Source organism: Oreochromis niloticus, linkage group LG9 (assembly GCF_001858045.2).
Source record: "Oreochromis niloticus isolate F11D_XX linkage group LG9, O_niloticus_UMD_NMBU, whole genome shotgun sequence".
NCBI lineage: Eukaryota > Metazoa > Chordata > Actinopteri > Cichliformes > Cichlidae > Oreochromis > Oreochromis niloticus.
In genome coordinates, this window is record NC_031974.2 from 20,672,349 (window position 1) to 20,690,485 (window position 18,137).

The 18,137-nt window shown below is 41.4% G+C and overlaps 1 long non-coding RNA gene across 3 annotated transcripts in view; it reads right to left on the reverse strand.

Moving 5' to 3' along the window:
* Positions 1–1,620: 1,620 nt before the first annotated feature.
* LOC102076222 (uncharacterized) overlaps positions 1,621–18,137 on the reverse strand; it is a 36,644-nt gene continuing 20,127 nt past the window's right edge. For all 3 annotated transcript variants that reach the window (XR_003221800.1, XR_269497.4, XR_269498.4), the window contains exons 4-5: positions 3,480–3,692; positions 1,621–3,368 (exon numbers count right to left, since the gene is read on the reverse strand). This is a non-coding gene — a long non-coding RNA (uncharacterized LOC102076222). The remainder of the gene's footprint in view (positions 3,369–3,479; positions 3,693–18,137) is intronic.

Here is an 18,137-nt window from a genome sequence, read left to right on the forward strand (position 1 = left end):
TTCTTCTCTCTCTTCTCACACAGGCTCTATTATTATCGCGAAGAATAAAAGCACAAAAATATTTTTTTCAATGCCACAGAACTTGGGAGTGCACTTTACAGTATGCAGCTCTTGCTCATAATTCAAAATGATGACAATCAGATTAAGTCTACTGTAATCAGAGAAACACCAAATCTCATGAAATGAAAACACAATTAATCACTCCACATTGTTTGTATCTGAATGACGTTTTACTTTTATATTGACAGGGGCCATTATTCATCTCTCATTTCATTGCTTTGGTCTGGTGATACATCACAGAGTACTTTTCACACAGCTGTCCACAAAACAAAGGGAAAGTAACACTTACACTTAAGTTACTAATCTTTTGATTATCCCTTTACTCTTGACTAAAATTTTATTGAAACTATTTATGTTCCTACAAATATTTGCGCTCGAGGTGTTTTGCTGCCGCTCATTTCAATTCCAATGCTTCGCAGCCCTTGAATGTACCTTTAGGCATCTTTAAATTACTTTCTGCGAGCATTCAGAGTTCAGAAGGAAGTGGAGTAATAGCATACGACATGGGCTTTTCAGCGTCCTTTGTTATTACTGTGAATGCAACTATAATTCAGACATAAAGCCTGTGTTTGGCTGTGTAACGTAAGCTACTGAAGCCTATTCTGAAAATAATTTGCTTTTAGCATTATTAATTAGCTGACATCATGCCTCACTTTCAATAATTATTAATATATCTGTTATTGTACTACTTCCCTTACAAGTCATTCATACACATTAGATGTGTCGAGTATAATTAATGGTTTTTAATAAAGAAAAAGAGATTCCTTGTAAGGGAAGAGATGCAGGAAAAGGTACAGTGCAACACTGTATTAAAACGTATTGCAATGCTGAGAAAGAGGAAAATAGTCATTCATCATGCCACGCTAATGTCCATGCTTCAGTATCCACCAATCAGCTGTGTGTGTGTCTGTGTGTAGTGCAGATAGTCATATTCACGTGCTTCTGAAGCATCCGAGTCACTAGTATGCGGTTATCTATGATGTAGGTCCTCATTATTCCATAATTGGCCTGGTGATAAAATGATCGTGGTTTGAGTAAATCTTTCCGTCCATACCCAGATTGACTCGGCTCTGTGTGCTTTTATTGTCGGGCTCTTCACGTGGAAACGAACAACTGACGATCCGATGTCGGCGCTTTGTTTGAAGCATGCGTACAAAGAGAATCCATCCACAATGGAGAGCTGTCACTTTGATTTTCTTACCTTTCGCTGGTTGGAATTCAAGTATTTGTTGGAAAATTTGTTAATCAAAACATCTTGTGTTTAAACCTTTATTTTTATGTTAATTTAGAAAGTCCTGGCACCATCTGGTTGGTAAGGAAACTAAGCACAGAATGAGATAGAGATTCTCCAGTCTAAATCAATACAGCTTAATCGAAGCCGCGAGATCTGATGAAAGATCTTACAAGGCCTCACAAAGGAAGTTTATTCTAAGTTTTAGCTTTCTCTTTCGGTAACTTTTCTACCTCAGAAACTCAACAATTGTCTTGATGTACTTCAAACGCAGGCTCCATGTGGCATCTCGCTGCGCACACCAAACATTTGTCAAGAAAATGGAGCTATCTGGAGTGGAGAAGTGACTTTTCTGGGATGCAGCACGTTAAATTGTTTTTTTTCTGACACATTATGGACATAGATGATTTTTGCAGTACAGTAGCAGGCAATTGGGGGTTTCTTCTGCACTGAACCTTCTAAGAAGAAAGTTTACTAAGAAGTTTACTTTCTAAGAAGGAAGTTTACTCTCAGAGAAAGACTAATTACACCATCCTTTTATTTATTATTTGGTATTGCAACGCGTCCAAGTATGCAAAAGCGACTCTAAAAGGATATTTCTGCACATCTACACTGGAAGGGGCAGTCTTTTAAGGGACAAATTTGTGATATGATTACCTTTTTTTGTTTAAGAAAAAGTTGCATTAACACATTAGACCACTAATATTACATTTACCAGTTACTGCCCTTTAAAATATGCATGTTAGCACCTATATCCATCTGTAATCTGCATCTGGAATAATGTATAATTACATTTTTCTCACAAGATATGATAAGGGTTGAGAACGCATGCCGTCTGATTTGACACAGAAAAGATTCACAGTGATTTTAGTTGTTGCAGGACTACCTAATTTCTTTTTTTAATAGATTTGAACAAAACCACAGACCTATAGATATGATCATTGAAGTTAAATCTGGCTAATGGTGTGAGAGTCCTTTCCAACCACCTCCTGCAAACTGAGAGGCCGGCCATAAATGTACTTCTTGTATTACAACTAAAAATTATGCCTTGATATGATCCAGTTAACAAAGCAACATAATAAGGAAGCAAATTATTGCAATGTTGTTGTATAGAAATGTTGTTTCTAGCTGACAGAGTTCTGAAATTTGCATAAATTCCCTTCTATGCTTCATCTACCCAACGAGTCCAACAAGGTGAATTCCAAAGCAGATCCCTCGTCATACTGAACACATTGCAATAGAGACTGGCTGCATGAAACTGCTAAATGTAAGCTGATAAATAAAAGAGTTCATGATTTGGCTCTTTGACTTTGCAGCAAGCAACGTTCTACATCTGCCATTAAGTACAGCAACAAGGTAGACTGGATGACAGAGATGCTAATTAGGTTTTATGCATTTTTTTGCTCATCTGTGCAACTGGTCTTTAGTTTTAGTTGCACTTTGTATTTGGCACAAAGTAGTTTTTTTATGGCAGCACAGAAAAAACTCTACGATGATTCTATTAGGAAAAGAATGTCTATCATCTTGCTTTTGTGAAAGTGCAATTGCTATAATCTCACAGGGTTACTTTTTCATTGTAACCGGCACTTCCTTGGCACTACTGACTCAGACTAGAGATACTTTGATGCTAGGTTTTAACAAACCCTAAGCATTAGGAGCTGTGGGAATCCACAGTGTGGCTTCTAGAGGCCAACCCCAGGTGTATGCCAGTGCCTCGGTCAAAGGGACTAAAACTTCAGCTTGCAGGGGGATAACTTGCAAACTCCCCACAGAAAGCCTGTGACCTTCTTGCTGTGAGGTTAGCATGCTAACCGCTGAGCCACCATGCCGACAACAGGAAACTACTGTTGAAGTTGACTTCAGAAATCAGGGCAAAAGTCTCTATCCAGCATATATTTCTAGAGTGAATTTATTGTATTTAAGCTCAAATTTGTGGCCCTGCTTTATAAATGAAAGAATTAATACTGTGCAAGAATTTGTACAAAAAAAGTTAACAGGCTCAGGCTCATGGTTACAGTCATTATTTTCTGGTCTTTTTAAGGTTAAATCCCACTAAGTGGCTTGCCTTTCCATGGACCTGAAAAATAACGAAATACAATGACATTCCTCACATAATAAAATGGCCTTTGTGATATTTTTTAAATACACCAGAACAGATTGTAATTCAGACACAATGAGAATGTGTTACCGGTCATCTTATCCTTCTCTATCCCTCAATAGGCCTCCCCTTGGTGCTGAACCCCTTGCGAAAGAGCAGACTCCATCTGCAGCAGGTGCGGGTCTAATGATGCTTTGATGCCATATGTCAAATCTCATCACTTGCTGAGTCGACTGACATTTCCGTTGATGGCTCCTAGCAACAGCATTACAAGTGGTCGACTTTCACCTCGCCTGCAAAGAGCTAACAACGACAAAAAAAAAGACAGGGAGAGAAACATTTTCAGAACCACTTTCCAGTTTGTACACATGTGACAACACTTTCATTTTCACTTTCATAACAGAGATGTATTTTAGGATGTAAATTATTCTGAAAGTAATGCAAGGTCATTTGTGAACATATGGTAGTGCAAAAACCTTTTTTTTAAAAAGTCTGCCAGCACGCTGTACTGTGTTTTTGTAACACTGATTATACATCTGAATATTTCCATGTGTGAGTGTGAGAGTGTCTGTGTGCACGGGGTTTGTGTACGCCCATGTCTGCCGTCTCATGTCATCAGTAGACAACTTCTGATTATTGCATCAACAGCAGTCATGTTTTAATGTCTCCTTAAATTGTGCTTTTTTGGGCAAATCATAGCTCCACAGCCTACACTTGGCTGGCTGAGTAACTAGTAATCATTCCACTTTGGTTTGATGTGTGGGGCGCTGTCTAGTCACAGCCAGCCCATCAGAGTCAAGTGGCATGGAGTGATTGCCTGCATTGTGTCAGTGATGGAGATCGAAGATACTGTTTGTCCTTGCACAGTGTGGATAAAAAAAACAGAACCGAGACAATAAAAAAGCACACCGGAGCTGTGTGTATCGTGGGTGTTTGGGAAAACTCAAGGCCATTTCTTTGCCCTGAAGAACCCGCGCGGTGATACAGTTGCCGCAAAATACACAGCATTACTAAGATGGTTGTCAAAGCTGCAGGAAAGTGTATGTGGGTGTTGTCCGAGTAGACACTTTTCACTACACACAACAAAGATTATTGTTATTATTTTGGAGAAGTGGTCACTTATTGCCATGGTTAAGAGCCATAGTGATGGTTAGCAACAGGCCTCTTAAGGAGGATATAGTAGCGTGATTACTTTTTACAGTTAATTTGGCATTTGAGAGTAAGCTTGTTTGCTGTCCTTCTTGGAGGCTGACATCTCTTTCTTCGAATAATCTACACTTTCAAACTTTCCAAACAGTCTTAAAAAGCGTGGTTTTTTTCCCCCTTCATTCAAAAACATTCAGAGATAAGATTGTGGCAGAACTACCAATGCTAGATTCTCATTTGCCACTGGGAGCAAAGTGAGCTTCAGTGTCTTGTTCAAGGACTACAAGTCAATAAGTCTGATTTTTTAAAAAGAAGAAGAAGAAAAAGGGTTTAAAAATTCAGTTCAATTCAGTTTTATATAATGTATATAGCACTTAATATTGAAATATAATGACTCTACAATAATACAGTGAAACCCTTACAATCAGACAAGGCCCTATGAACAAGCACTTTAGTGACAGTGGGAAGGAAAACCTCCCTTTTAACAGGAAGAAACCTGCAGAACCAGGCTCAGCTATCTGCTGTGACTGGTTGGGTGTGAGGGGAAGGACTGAGCATATTACTACTAGTATAGTGATTAATAACTTTCTTAGTAGTTGGTTATACACTGATTGGCCACTTCATTAGTTACACCTTGCTAGTACCAAGTTGGAACTTCTTTTACCTTCAATGAGCTGGAAACATTCCTCAAAGAAACACTCCTCAGAGATTTTGGTCCACATTGACCCGAAAGCGTCACAGAGTTGCTCCAGATTTGTCGGCTGCACATCCATGATGGAAATCTCCTGTTCCATCAGAAGTGCTCATTTGGTCATTTGAGCACAGCCAACTGATTGTCATGTTCAAAGAAACAGTTTGAGATTATTTAAACTTTATGATGTTGTTTTCTTATCAGCTTGAAGCAGTCTGACCATTCTCGTTTGACCACTGGTATCAACAAACCCAGAAAACTGCTGCTCATTGGATATTTCCTTTATTTTTCCAGAGCATTCAGGAGAGATAGTTGTGCTGAAAATTCCCAGTAGATCAGCAGTTTCTGAAATAATCAGACCAGCCCTCCTGGCACCAAAAACCATGGCACATTCAGAGTCACTTAAACAACCTTCTTCCTCATTCTGACTTCAGCAGGCCATCTCGGCTGTGTCTACACAGCAGTAGTTGGCAGTTGAACAGCTGTACATAACAAAACGAGTCTAGTTTTCATGTAACTTGCCCAAGTATCCTCAGTGTGGGGTCAGACTCACAAGACTCAGCAGTGACAGTAACTACAAAACTAGCACAAAAACTCCAAACACATGATTTGCGGTCCAGCATTTTTTGCCTTTAACTTAATTTCCAATAGGAGCAAAGTTAACCTGTGTTGCATAGTGTAGCAGAAAAAAAGTACAAATCCTATATATACAAATATATAATTATAAATACAAAGTTGATATAGTAATAAATAAATAAATAGAAAATTAATTGGCAAAGTAATTAGCAAGAGGAAATGCCAGTTAGTCAGACTTCATTAAAAAGTGATGTCTACAATTATCTCTGCTGTTATTTTTTTCTCCACATTTAACAGTAAATATGTACATAGTACATTTCTCAGTATAATTAACTCAAATACCAACACTTGTGTTAAAACAACTTCATGTTCTGTGACCGTACAGAGAGTCTCCCCTGGATGTCGCAGTAGTCTTCTTTGCTTATCAGCTTCTAATATGTAATTGGTACTGTCAAGGTGAGGCACCATTCATCAAAGGACCAGGAGAGCAACAATATTTTTCTAACAGTAGCTGTATAATTGACTCCTAAATGATCTGCATGGCCCATGGCTGAGATGTATGCTAATACAGCCCCATTCTGAGCTTTGGCGTCAATGTTGTTAAAGGTGTATTCTCTCCCCTGATGGCCTCTAATCAGCTCCGCTCAGCCTAGCTAACTCCACCTGGAGGACCGGCTACTGATTTTCTGTCAGAAGGAAAAGCACACCATAATTATGCTGCCATTTGAAATTCCATCACTCTCCTTTTGCAGCGGAAATAAGATGCATCTCATTGAAATGTATGTGGAATGCTGGAGGGATATATTCTCGGGTAAACCTTGTCTTTTTAATTAAACACACGGTGGCCTTGGTGGATTGCTTGTGACACAGGGAATGATCGGGGCACTTAAAGGGCTGCAGCTCAGGTAAATATGCCTTTAATGTCCCAGAGGGCAGCCGGAGAGGGGTATTGGGGGTGGGGTGGGTGGTTTGCATGACTTGGCATGTTTATGGAAGTTCAGAAAGCATGTTTAAAAATGGTCACCTTCTAACTCTGAGGTTAAACTGCAAAACAGGACTCATTTAGAACCTTAGAAGCTGCTCATGCATCAGATATTAAAGCAGACAGGTGATGGCGCTCATGATAGAGGCAGACTACAACCACAGGATCATGTTCTTCCTTGTTCCATTACAGACATCTCATCCCATCAATCCCAAATGAAGCTTCACGCTCAGTCTGCTCCCAGACGTGACTCTGCAGTTTCTAGCGGCAAAAGAAAACATACACATTCATATGGACGAGCTTAATATCTGACTTTTCTAATTAAGAAAAGACGAAGAAAAAAAAGTGCCATATTTTCTCACGTGCATCAAGAAAAGATCAGTAACTGGAGAAAGACAAAGTCAAATGACCTTGACATTTCTTTTTGCCGAAATGCCAGTAGATTATTCAGTCAAGTGAAGAATGAGAGACAGACAGGAGAGGAAACAGAGGGAGAGACAGAGGAGGGAAAAAAACCCAAAAAACAAAAATAGAATTATTCTGAGGGGGAAACAGACAATTTGAATTTCCACTGATATTCCAAAAGTATTTTTAGCTGTATTTACAGACAAGTTTTTGTTACCGTAGCTGTGATAAGCTCCAGTACGACTTTAGGATTAGTTTTCACTGCGTGGCTTAATGAGCTCTGGGTCATCCTCCGAAACTTATGGTCTTCCTACATGAATACAGTATGTGCGTTTTTGCTGGAGGGACGTGGGGAGGTCGCTGTGGGCTCTCTGACTCAGACCTCCACCCCCCTCAGTCTCCTCTCGCTTGGCTGCCTCTCACCTCTCACCTGCCTTGTGGCCCGCCGCCTGAAGACAGGCACTGGCTAATCTTCCTCCCCCCCACACCCCCATTCTCCTTCACTCTCTCCTCAGCAGCCTCTCACAGAGGACAACAGGGTCTGACTACAAAGCTCACACTTTGACCGCATCGTTCACCTTAAAGAAAGCCTGTGACTAACTGCCACTTGATGGCATTAAAAGATCTTAAAGCCTGCAAAGACAGAACTGTCAGCAGTTTCAATTTCCCACTACTCACGAGGTTTAAATAGCATTACACCCGGCATGCTTTGTTTCAGTGTTATGAATGCCATGTTACAACGCGCAGCCGATCTCCGCTCCTTGCGGTCCACGTCCATGTCCCTGTCTTATTTAATAAATGCAACGTGCGGCCCTGCTTCCCTCCTGTCCTCATTGTTTTGCCAGCAGTGCTGTGTCGCTCCGGCTCGTCTCCTGAAATGTGCATCTGCATCACCTGTCACTCTCAGGGAGGCATGCCATGTGCTGTTTGATTGACGTCTGGATCCGCTCACTGAGAAGGGGCCGTCTCTCACACGGTTCAGTGCGCCAAAATATGTGTGAACAGAAATGAGGACATTTAGGTAGAATAAGAAACTGTGAAGACGAGGAGGGGGGGGAAATAAAAATAAAGCTATATGAGTTGAATTCTGCTCCCCTGCGTGTGTGTGTGTTTGTTTGACAGAGCATCAGTGGCTGCTTATGTGTGCGTTGTGCTTGTATTCCTGAGTGTATTTCTGCATGCAAAGATGAAGGCCAGACGGTGAGGTTTTTTTTCTTCTTCTTCTAGTGCCTCATCTAATGTTTCCCAGCCAGGACAAGCATCCCAGCAGAAAAATGACAGGTACACAGGTGTGGTTTGACAGGGCTCATCTGCAGGTCTTACACGCTGTACGAAACCAAGGGGTGCATTAACACTCTGGGGTCCGATTGAGGAGCACCTACACACACGTATGCACACACAAGTCTTCTCTCCAAAAAAAAAAAAAGAGCTAGCATGTGGGAGGAGGCTTTGATGTTCTTCAATCCCTCAGTGTCCTTTGTGGTCACTTTTTCCTTGTTGCAGGGCACTGACTCTTAAACCAGAGCACAAATCAAAGCCCTGTGTGTCCTACTGATGTCAGTGACGGCAGTGAAGGTCAGCTTGGCAATTTCTAATTTTTGCGCAAGTTGCCACGGTTGGGAAATCCTCTGTTGCATCATGAATGAAAAGAAAATTGTATTTCTTGTCATCTAAGCCGCCAGTTCAGACACTTCTTTTCTGTCTTGATGCTATGATTCATTAGCAGAATTACTATTACTGACATGTTCATTGCGGTGCTTTGTTTTCGCCCCTCTGATGGAGGCTTTAACGGTCACAATCTGCAACGCAAGCCATCGAAAGCTTTCCAGAAAGCCAACCCGACAACTTAACAACGGCTCAGCTGCTTATGCGCCTTATTTATTCAACAATCGGCATCGTTGGCATTCTTCGACACAGCGAGGCTTGTGTGTTTTGATAAAAGGATTCGCAAACTGGCTGAATTCACCAAAAATGAAAGGTTCACCTTTGAAAGAAACGATGTGCTGTTTGAAAATGTGTCTCTGACAGTTGCAGAACACCCCCCACAAGATTTTTGAACGAGTGGAAACTTGACAGTTTTGTGACTGTCTCCATGGAAACGGTGAGAGGGTCTCATTAGGGTAGTACCAGAAAAATCTGTTTTGGAGGAACAAAACCCCTGACACAAAAGCTGAGACCGGCACCATTTTAAAAGAAGTTAAATGACAAAAAAAAATTACAAAAAAAGAAAGAAGACCACAACAAAGGCTCGGTGGAGTTTTGCTCGCAAATCCAACAAAAGTCAAACTTCAAAAACAGAGGACAGTCGAGGACTGAGATTATTAAACATATTTGCAAAGCTGCAAATTCAAAAATGACTCTTGACACAGACTATGAGCTTACTGTTGCACCAGACAAAGCTACTTTTCAAGGGTAATCTCTCTTACATATCACTGATAACGTCTGCCAACAGTTTCACAGGCATCCACATCATCTGCAGTATTTTGTCTGCGCGTCTCTTTCCTTCAGCCTCACAATGCATTTTCCCACCCTTAAATTTTACACCTCATAATATTTTTACGCCCACGTACAGATGTAACTGGCACTGGCATTTTTATTTATTTATTTTTATGCGAGACTGCGCTTTTCCTTCGAAGAAATTGTTTAGAAATTCATATTCTGCTCAGCTGACACCTTAAAGCCTTACCCATTTCGCTTAAACGCTGGAAGGACAGCGTCAGCAATGTTTAATGCAGACGGAATAAACTCGTCGCTGGTTATTCACTCTGTGATTCGACACCTTTAATTATTTTCAGATTATAAAAAGGTGAAATCAGGAGGAGTGAATGACTGCGCGTTCAACGATAATGAATTACCAGCTTAAACCTGAAGTCACGTTTTTTTCCCCCTTTCCCCTATTAATATCATTTTCAGTGCATAGCAACATGTATTTTAATTCAGGAGTCAGTGTTGCTAAATAATGAACTAATGTTCAACTTGCACCGCATATTCCTGTTTTATCTCTGTGAAATGGCCCCGGGGATGTAGCATAATGTAAAATAATGACAAAAGCATGCCAGAGGAGGATGCAAAGGGCCACAAAGAATGACTTAGAGTCATCACTTAGTTATTAAACATGTATCTTCCTTAATTTATGGACGTCAGGGGCAACTTTTCACCCAAAGTTTGATTTTTTCTTTTTGGGTGGGGGTGGCGAGTGGGCTCGTGAGTTAGCACTTAACTAATGTATCAAAAAATTGATTTGCCATTATGTTTCTATAGCAGTAATGAAGTAAATCTAATTCAAAAGATAAAGGTAATGGAAGCTCATCCCTTGCTTTTAAATGAGATTTTTAAAAAAGCCAGGTCCAGCTGGGTACAAGGACTTTGAAGTTTACTTCCTTATTTTCTCCAGTCTTGAATACAAATGACCACAGTGCATTTTGGCTCTGCTTTTCCATACTTATAGTGATAGTGGTCGCGTTTAGAGTCATCCCCATGTTTATTGCTTATCATAAAACGGGATTAATCGATAAAAAGCAAGCGACAAGCTATTTCCTTATTTCAAATATTTTTAGTAAACGCCCAAAGTCTTTTTTACGACTCCTCATTAAAGACGTCTTTGTGCACCATCTTTCATCTTCATGCCTCCATGTAAAATAACATCATTAATGTTAAACTGAAAGCGAGTGAGAGGGTGAAAACGTTTGCATTTTCTGCATCCGGCTCAGGAAGCTTACTCCAGCTGAGCACGGAGCCAGGGAAAAGGGCCACAGTGTGCCTCGTGGAAAGCTGGGAATTAAGATGCATTATGCCAGGAAGAGAGGTCTTTATTTATGGGAGCATCCGGAATAGGTAGAAGGAAATATAGAAGCAATACCTGGGGACAGTGCTAAATAGTGTGGGACCATTCCCAGGACAGGGATACTGCAGGAAAACCAGGGGAAGAGCTGGATGCGGTTAATGAGAGCAGCACTGGATCCAACACATGGGGACTTTATGCAAATATGGCAAAACACCTGAATAAAATAAATGAAAAGCTAATGGCCGCGGTGGCCATTCATCACGTCACCATACACCTCTGAGCCGTGTTTTTATATGTCAGCTGCCAACGTGTGGGTACGACTACATCTTTTACCTCACATGTGATATTAATTACAGTTAATTCCAAAGCATGCGTCTCATTATCGACCCGCTACACACACCGTGGCTCGCTGGGGGAGCTGTGCAACAGAGAGGAAAGAGTATACATGTGTGCTCGAGTGTACATCTGCATTTTGTGTACACGTGGATAGGAGCTGTGTGTGCATTTATCTCGTGTGACTATTTCTGGAATCGGATGATGCAGTGTGAGTGTTTGGCAGGTATCCACTGATTTAACAGAGAGGGGTAAAAAAAAAAGAGAGAGGAAAGAAAGCCAAGAGATGGGGGCTGTGTGACAGGAGAGGTTCTCCACAGCGAAGGCAAAAGCAGGGGAAGGCGACGGTGAGACGAGCCCAAAAAAGAAAGAACCCTCTCCCAATTTGGAGACCTGCTCTTGTCTCCGTCTTTCTTTTTCTTTTCTTTTTTCTCCTTGCCTTTTGACATGGCCTTCACCCTTGTGTGTCGGCCCTGATGGCCTGCAACGTGCAGGGAGGAGGCGAGCTTGTTCTCCTCCGCACACTCTCGGCCTCTCCTGAGAACACATGACAGAGAGCATCGAGCAAAGCAGCTCCAGCCTTCCTGAGTCAAATTCCCCAGGCTGCCAGGGCCCCGCCAAACCAGCTCCTTGCTACCCCCTTTTTCACTGTCTCCTCCAGACTATTTACGATCAGCAAAGAGACAGACAAAATATTTACTAATCTTCACAGTTGAATGGTAAAGAGAGGGGGGGTTGACGGAAGAAGTATAGTATAAGGCTTGACAGCAAATTAGTGCCCTGCCGTGACACATGCGGCGGTGTGGCTCGACAGGTCCCCCCTTTTTCCATTTTTATTATCATCCATGCTTGAATTATTCAGTGGCAGCCATTAGCATAACAGCATCCGTTTTATATTTAGCTCCCCCTATGTTGACTGTGTCAACATTTCACTCCAAATATCCTGCTAACATCCCTGACACGAGGAACGAGGCAGTGGTTTAGAACCAAGTGCAATTAATGACCATGAAGAAAAGAGAGACTGGGGGGAAAAAAGTCTCAATTTCTTTTTTTGGTCTTTTAGTTCCAAAATCACAAGCCTAATGTCTTTTCACTCGCTATGAGGGTGAAAAAAAATTTAAAAAACTGTCCATAGTTTTGATTAGCATGGCAAACAAGCGGATCCTAATGGCATTTGCCAAAAAGAAACTGCCACACATTTCTAGATGTGCTGCAGCTATCACCCAGTCTCATTTGTCACCATTAGCTATAATATGAAAGATCCCTCATCTCATCTTGGAGGTCTAATTTGTTGGCCTGCAATGGGAGCCGGACTGAGCAGACTGAAGCTACAGTGATGAAAGCACTCAATGCTCTTCTCCCTTACTGAGTGTGAAATTAAAACCTTTACTTAGCAGATAAAGTTGATCTGTATGAGTCACTCCACGGTGACATCTTTAGAGTAGATTTAATTGAATAGAATTTAATTTCTTTACATGATATATGCAGGAAACGGGTCACCGAGAGTTGTGTGTGTGCGACTTCTGTCCGCAATATGCTTGCGACTGGCATGTGATTCCATCTCGCCGCTGCTCCTCATCCCCACCAGCTGTACACTTTGACCTCCCACTCATCTTTGATCCACTGTCAAAAGAGCTTGCTCTCTGCTGTCGCTCAGCTTTGCAAATCTTCACTTCTCACTCCTGATTTGGGCCCGAAGTCACTCAGTGCGAGCTTATGACAGTCTGTTGGAGGCAGCTCCATGGTTAAGCCTTCAGAAGAGAGAAGAGCCATTTGTAATTCGTTCAAACCAGAACGCCTTCCAGAGCGGCCGAGTGCATCACAATGCATGCAGTTTGTTAACTTAATTAGACCGCAAAATGTCACGCAATCGGGGGAAATAAAGCTGTCAATTTCCCTGCCAGATTTGACAAAAAGGAAACACAGGATCATAAAACTGTCACACTTATATAGGTTAAAGTCAGCATATTGATCAGATATATATTTGTAAATATATGCAGTGAGCTAATTAGAAAACATACAAAATGTAAGTATTTATTTGCTGAGCGTCATTTGAAGACTGTTGATTTTGCATTAATCACAGCAAGATGATGAGAGTAGTCTGACCTCATATATGTCAAATAAAACTAAGTTTAGATTGTTTGCATGCAGAGTCTAATATGTGTTCCAGCTCCTTCCCATGTATCTGAAATAGTGTTTTTTTAAAAGCATTAAAAAGAAGCCAAAAAAAGGTTCCCAGGCACATTTTTAAAATAAAGGATTAAAAATTAAACGGAATAGCACCGGCAACCCTCGGTTTGTTTCCCTGCATAAATCACATTCGTGCATCTTGGTTTCACTCCATGTTTCCGGGTTATTTAAAATCAGCTGTTAAAATATAAATAAACTTATGAAACGCGGATAAACGGCGTGCTTTTTTCAAAGGAAGTAAAACCACAGACAGCAAATCTGACATGTGAATGCTAACAGCAGAAAACGGCCTCTCACTGTGAAACAAACAATTAAACCAAACCCTCCACGTCTCTGTCTGTCACGCCGAGGCCTCTGAGCAAACTTGGACAGCGCTGATACCCACTGATGTCACACTCATCCTCCAGTACACGGTGGCGAGTGTTTTCCCTTCTCCTTAGGACAAATGCTATGTTTTTCTTTCGTTCTTTGAACTTCCTGAATTTGATTTACAGTGCAACTCGATGCTGGCGCAGGAACTGATTTTCGCTCCCTTCCTTTCTATCTGCATCAGCATAGAAAAGCACTGCATAAGGATTTTCACTTCCTGCAATCATGCTGCAATGTACACTAAAAAGTTTTCCTAAAAGAGGGGGAAAAAAGCACTAAACTTTCCAGCAGCTTTGTTATACTGTTACAGAATCTCTGTTTTCTGTGTCTGACGGAGTCGAAAATGCAGAACGCATTTGGGGGTTTTTTTCAGCATGCGCATTTTTGTGTTGTAAAATAAACAGAACAAGCAGCTTAATACTGACAGTCACATCCCGAACAGAGACTGAAGACATGTCACCTGTGCTGGAGATTGAGGAGATGCATGTCACTGCTCCTCAGGCTGTGACACATGTCTTGTTGGGCCGGTAAAGTTCCCCCTTTGTCTCCCCCTCTCACTGTGTTTCACAGCCCGGGAAAGGAACATGCTCCCTTTCTATGCGCTCCACAGCCTCCTTGTTCTCTCCTCTCACTGTAACACTGCAGTATTTCAGCATACCAATAACATGGACTGTGGGGGATCCTCTCTTTCTCACTGTGCTGCCAACCACCCAGGTGTGACTGCATGTCAAGGAACAGTCTCACTACAGCCACAATTACACTCTCCTCCTGACTTTGCAATGCCAGCCCCTCTTATTAATTCACGACTCACAGATGTAGCTGTACATATGTATGCATTTGCTTCTATGTATGCTTCTATGCACGAAGCATTCGTCTTCCTATAAAGTACAAGGACGAAAGTCAGTTTTACCATAGCAACACAGAAAGATTAGGATGTGTGTATATCGGTGAGTACAGGTTTAGTGGACATAGAATTATGGGTTTAAATTAGAATATTGATATAATTTAAGAGTATGATCCATTTTCAGCCCACAGCTGCACAATGCGATTTTATTTTTCCATCGTTTTCTTGTTCTTTTGTTATTTTTAATAAAGAAAAAACATCAAATTCATCCTCAAATCGCCTGCTGACAAAGTCAGCCAAAGTAGGAAGATCTGATGATACATTTTTTGAGGCAAAATGTGATTTTTTTTAAGAGATGATTTCCTGGTGGAGACTGCTGTTCTCACCAGTAGGCGTCAGGTGATTGACAGAGTGTAATATAATGTGCGCACTGACATGAAAACACTCATCCCAGTCACAACAGACTAACAATAAAACACAGATGAGATGAAATTACGACTTTATCTAGACTTTTTTTTGTACAAAAAATGAATGACAGTCAAAAAATACACTGTTAAAAATGAAATCTGTAAAAAAACGGTAATGTCCTTATAATTATCTACCAGTGTATTATCTTTGTTTTTACAGAAGAACATGAGCATTAAACCGGTAAATGAAAAAAGTCAATGTGTGATTAAAAATTACTTGAATACAGCTGAAAAAAAATAACGTGCAAAAATTCTTCATTTTAAAATTGTACATTTACTGTATTTTTATCTAATTAGTGTTTGTGAGGGGCAAACACTAATGAATGAAAGGCGTTTATAACTAATTAATGCTTATTCTTCAAGTTAATTTACCTAAATCACCATATTTAGACGGTAAGTTACTTTGCTGTGTTGTTCCCGGTGTCATCATGCACGTGTGTTGTCGGATAACGGCTTCCTTATTTCGTCACTTTTCCAATAGGAATTTATGGTCACTGGCGATTTAGAATAAATATATAGTTTGGATCTGAGGCACAGTTTTCACCAGTCAATATTGAACTGCACCGACCTGCAGCACTTGTGCAATCCCCACCCTCTTCACCCACAGGTCACAGTGCTGTCGGGTCAGAGCTGCTGTCGCTCTCATACTGCAGGTGTCAGGGCAATTCAATAGGCTAAAACTGTACGAGATGTACAGTGTGCAGGGAGCACAAACAAGGGTTTGTTTTAAATTGAGACTCTGCTTTATCAGAGCTGAAAATGTTGGCTTGGCATGTACATGAATTCAAGGAATAATACATTTCCCTTTCTTTTTGGTCGATTGGTGCTATGCCTGAAACACAGACCACCTGCAATCGCTGGGATTTGTTAAGCTGCTGGAGGAGTAAAAATCACTCTTCAATTAAAGGAGCATTACCGGGAGAATTAGCTCTCCAGTCTTTTTTCATTCCACTATATTTGGTAGAACAAAAAGAACTAGAAACATGATAATGATGCTCAGCTTCTTTCCTTATCCTGGGAATTTCTCTTAAAGCGGGAGTAGGGAGGCAGTGGCTGATTTGCTGAAGGGCACATCAGTAGAGTGGGATGCTTGCTCACGCAGAAGTGAAGGGTGGTCCCGACTGCTCACCGATAATTTTTGAGAAAGGATGGGAGATTAACAAGTTAAAAAAAACAACAACGGGGGATGTCAAAATGCAAATGAGGGTGGAAGGAAATCAGAAAGGGGAAGAGATGGGAGGTGGAGGGAGAGGTGGTGGTTTAGTCTGCTTGGTGGGAGATGTGGAGGAAGAGGGTGAGGTGGGGCGGTGGAAGTGAGGGTGTGGTGGGGGGTAGGGTGTCTGACATCGCCCCCACGGTCATAACAGCAAGGTCTGCATATGGGAGCAGCTGCTGTGCCCTCTGCTTCCTCCCTGGAAAATATGGCTGGAATATTAATTGCACTGCTAATTCTGCTTATCGCAGCTCTTCGTGATGCTAAGAAGGTCCAGCGAGCCCCGTTCACATGCCTTTTAGCGATGATGATCTGTCTCGCCCAAGCAGGTTAGACTGCCTGAAAAAAAATCAAAGCTTTTAGCTGTGAAATGAGAAATATTTGGTGTATCGGACACAAAAAAAAGCCACATAAAGATCATCTTGGTAATTTGGGGGAGTATTTAACACATTGTTTCACAGTTGGCTCCTGTAAATGCTGAATTTATCTAAACATAGCTGTTAAAAAAAAGCGACTGCTCACTTTACTGATGCAATGTGTTTCAGCTTCTACCTTTGGCATCACCTCTGCTTCTGTCTCACATTGTCAACTGATTGTCTGACATGACATCAGCTTGATTGGCTGCAGCGCACTTATACAAGAGTTGGGCTAATTTGAAGTAAACTCTACACAAGCGGCTGAGTCGTTGTTTTGTGACCCTGTTTGTGTTGGATGAGTGCACCGTGCCTCTCTTGGGAGCAGCCTACAGGCATCCCACAGATCTGACACGCAGCTCCGCACACTCACAGAGACACCGAGAAAAAGGAAAAAAATATATATACAGTTCCCCAAGAATCTTGGCTGAATATATTACAGAGATATAAAAACTAACTTTATGATTTTTTTCTCTCACTCTTTGTTTTTTTTTGCAAAGCTGCGGTCAAAATAAGTAAAGATTACACGCGTAATGTGCTCGAGAGCATGCCAAAGAGGGTTCAAGGTTTTTGAGATCTTAAATTTACACCGTGTGCATTTCAGATTCTTTTCACGACATGTCAGGTGCAAAATCTTACCGAAAAAAGAAAACCCCACAATGTAGCATTTTGTGAAAATTTTTGTAAAAATGAAACTCCCCTTCTCGGTGGCAACACAAGAAAATCTCTGCAACATCAGAAAGCATTCAGGACCTCTGTGACTGTTCACACGAGGGCCTGCAAGGAATTTTGAGCTCCCTCCATCGTATCACTGAAGCACCTCAGCACTCAGTAGGACCTCTAACATGACAGAAAGAGCCGAAATGTCAAAAGAAGGATAGCAGGAGAGGTGTTGGCAAAAAAGAAGAGAGAGAGGGGCGGGTGTGTGGACCCTAGGGATCCCGGTGAGGAGTGGTATATGCAGGGGAGGGGCGGGTAGGTCAGAATCAGTGAGTGCGAGTTTAATCTGATATGAGTTCATTCATGTAGAGGAGCTGGAGAGCCATGCAGAGAAGCAACAGTGATCTGCACAAATTATACACCAGTGAGAGGAGAAGACAGACAGGGGGAGAATATGACGTGTGTGTGGAATTTAGATGATTTGTGACAGGCAAGGGAGACGAAGAAAAGAGGGTCCTTTGAAAACACGATCGCTGGAATCGCGTGCAGGTAAATGTGAGGTATATCCCAGTCGCTTAACCAAATAACACATTTAATGTATATCGAATGGGAGTATGGGATATCGGCTGAGTGAGAAAAGGAAGCGGTGTGACAGAGGGAGATAAAAAGGTCTGA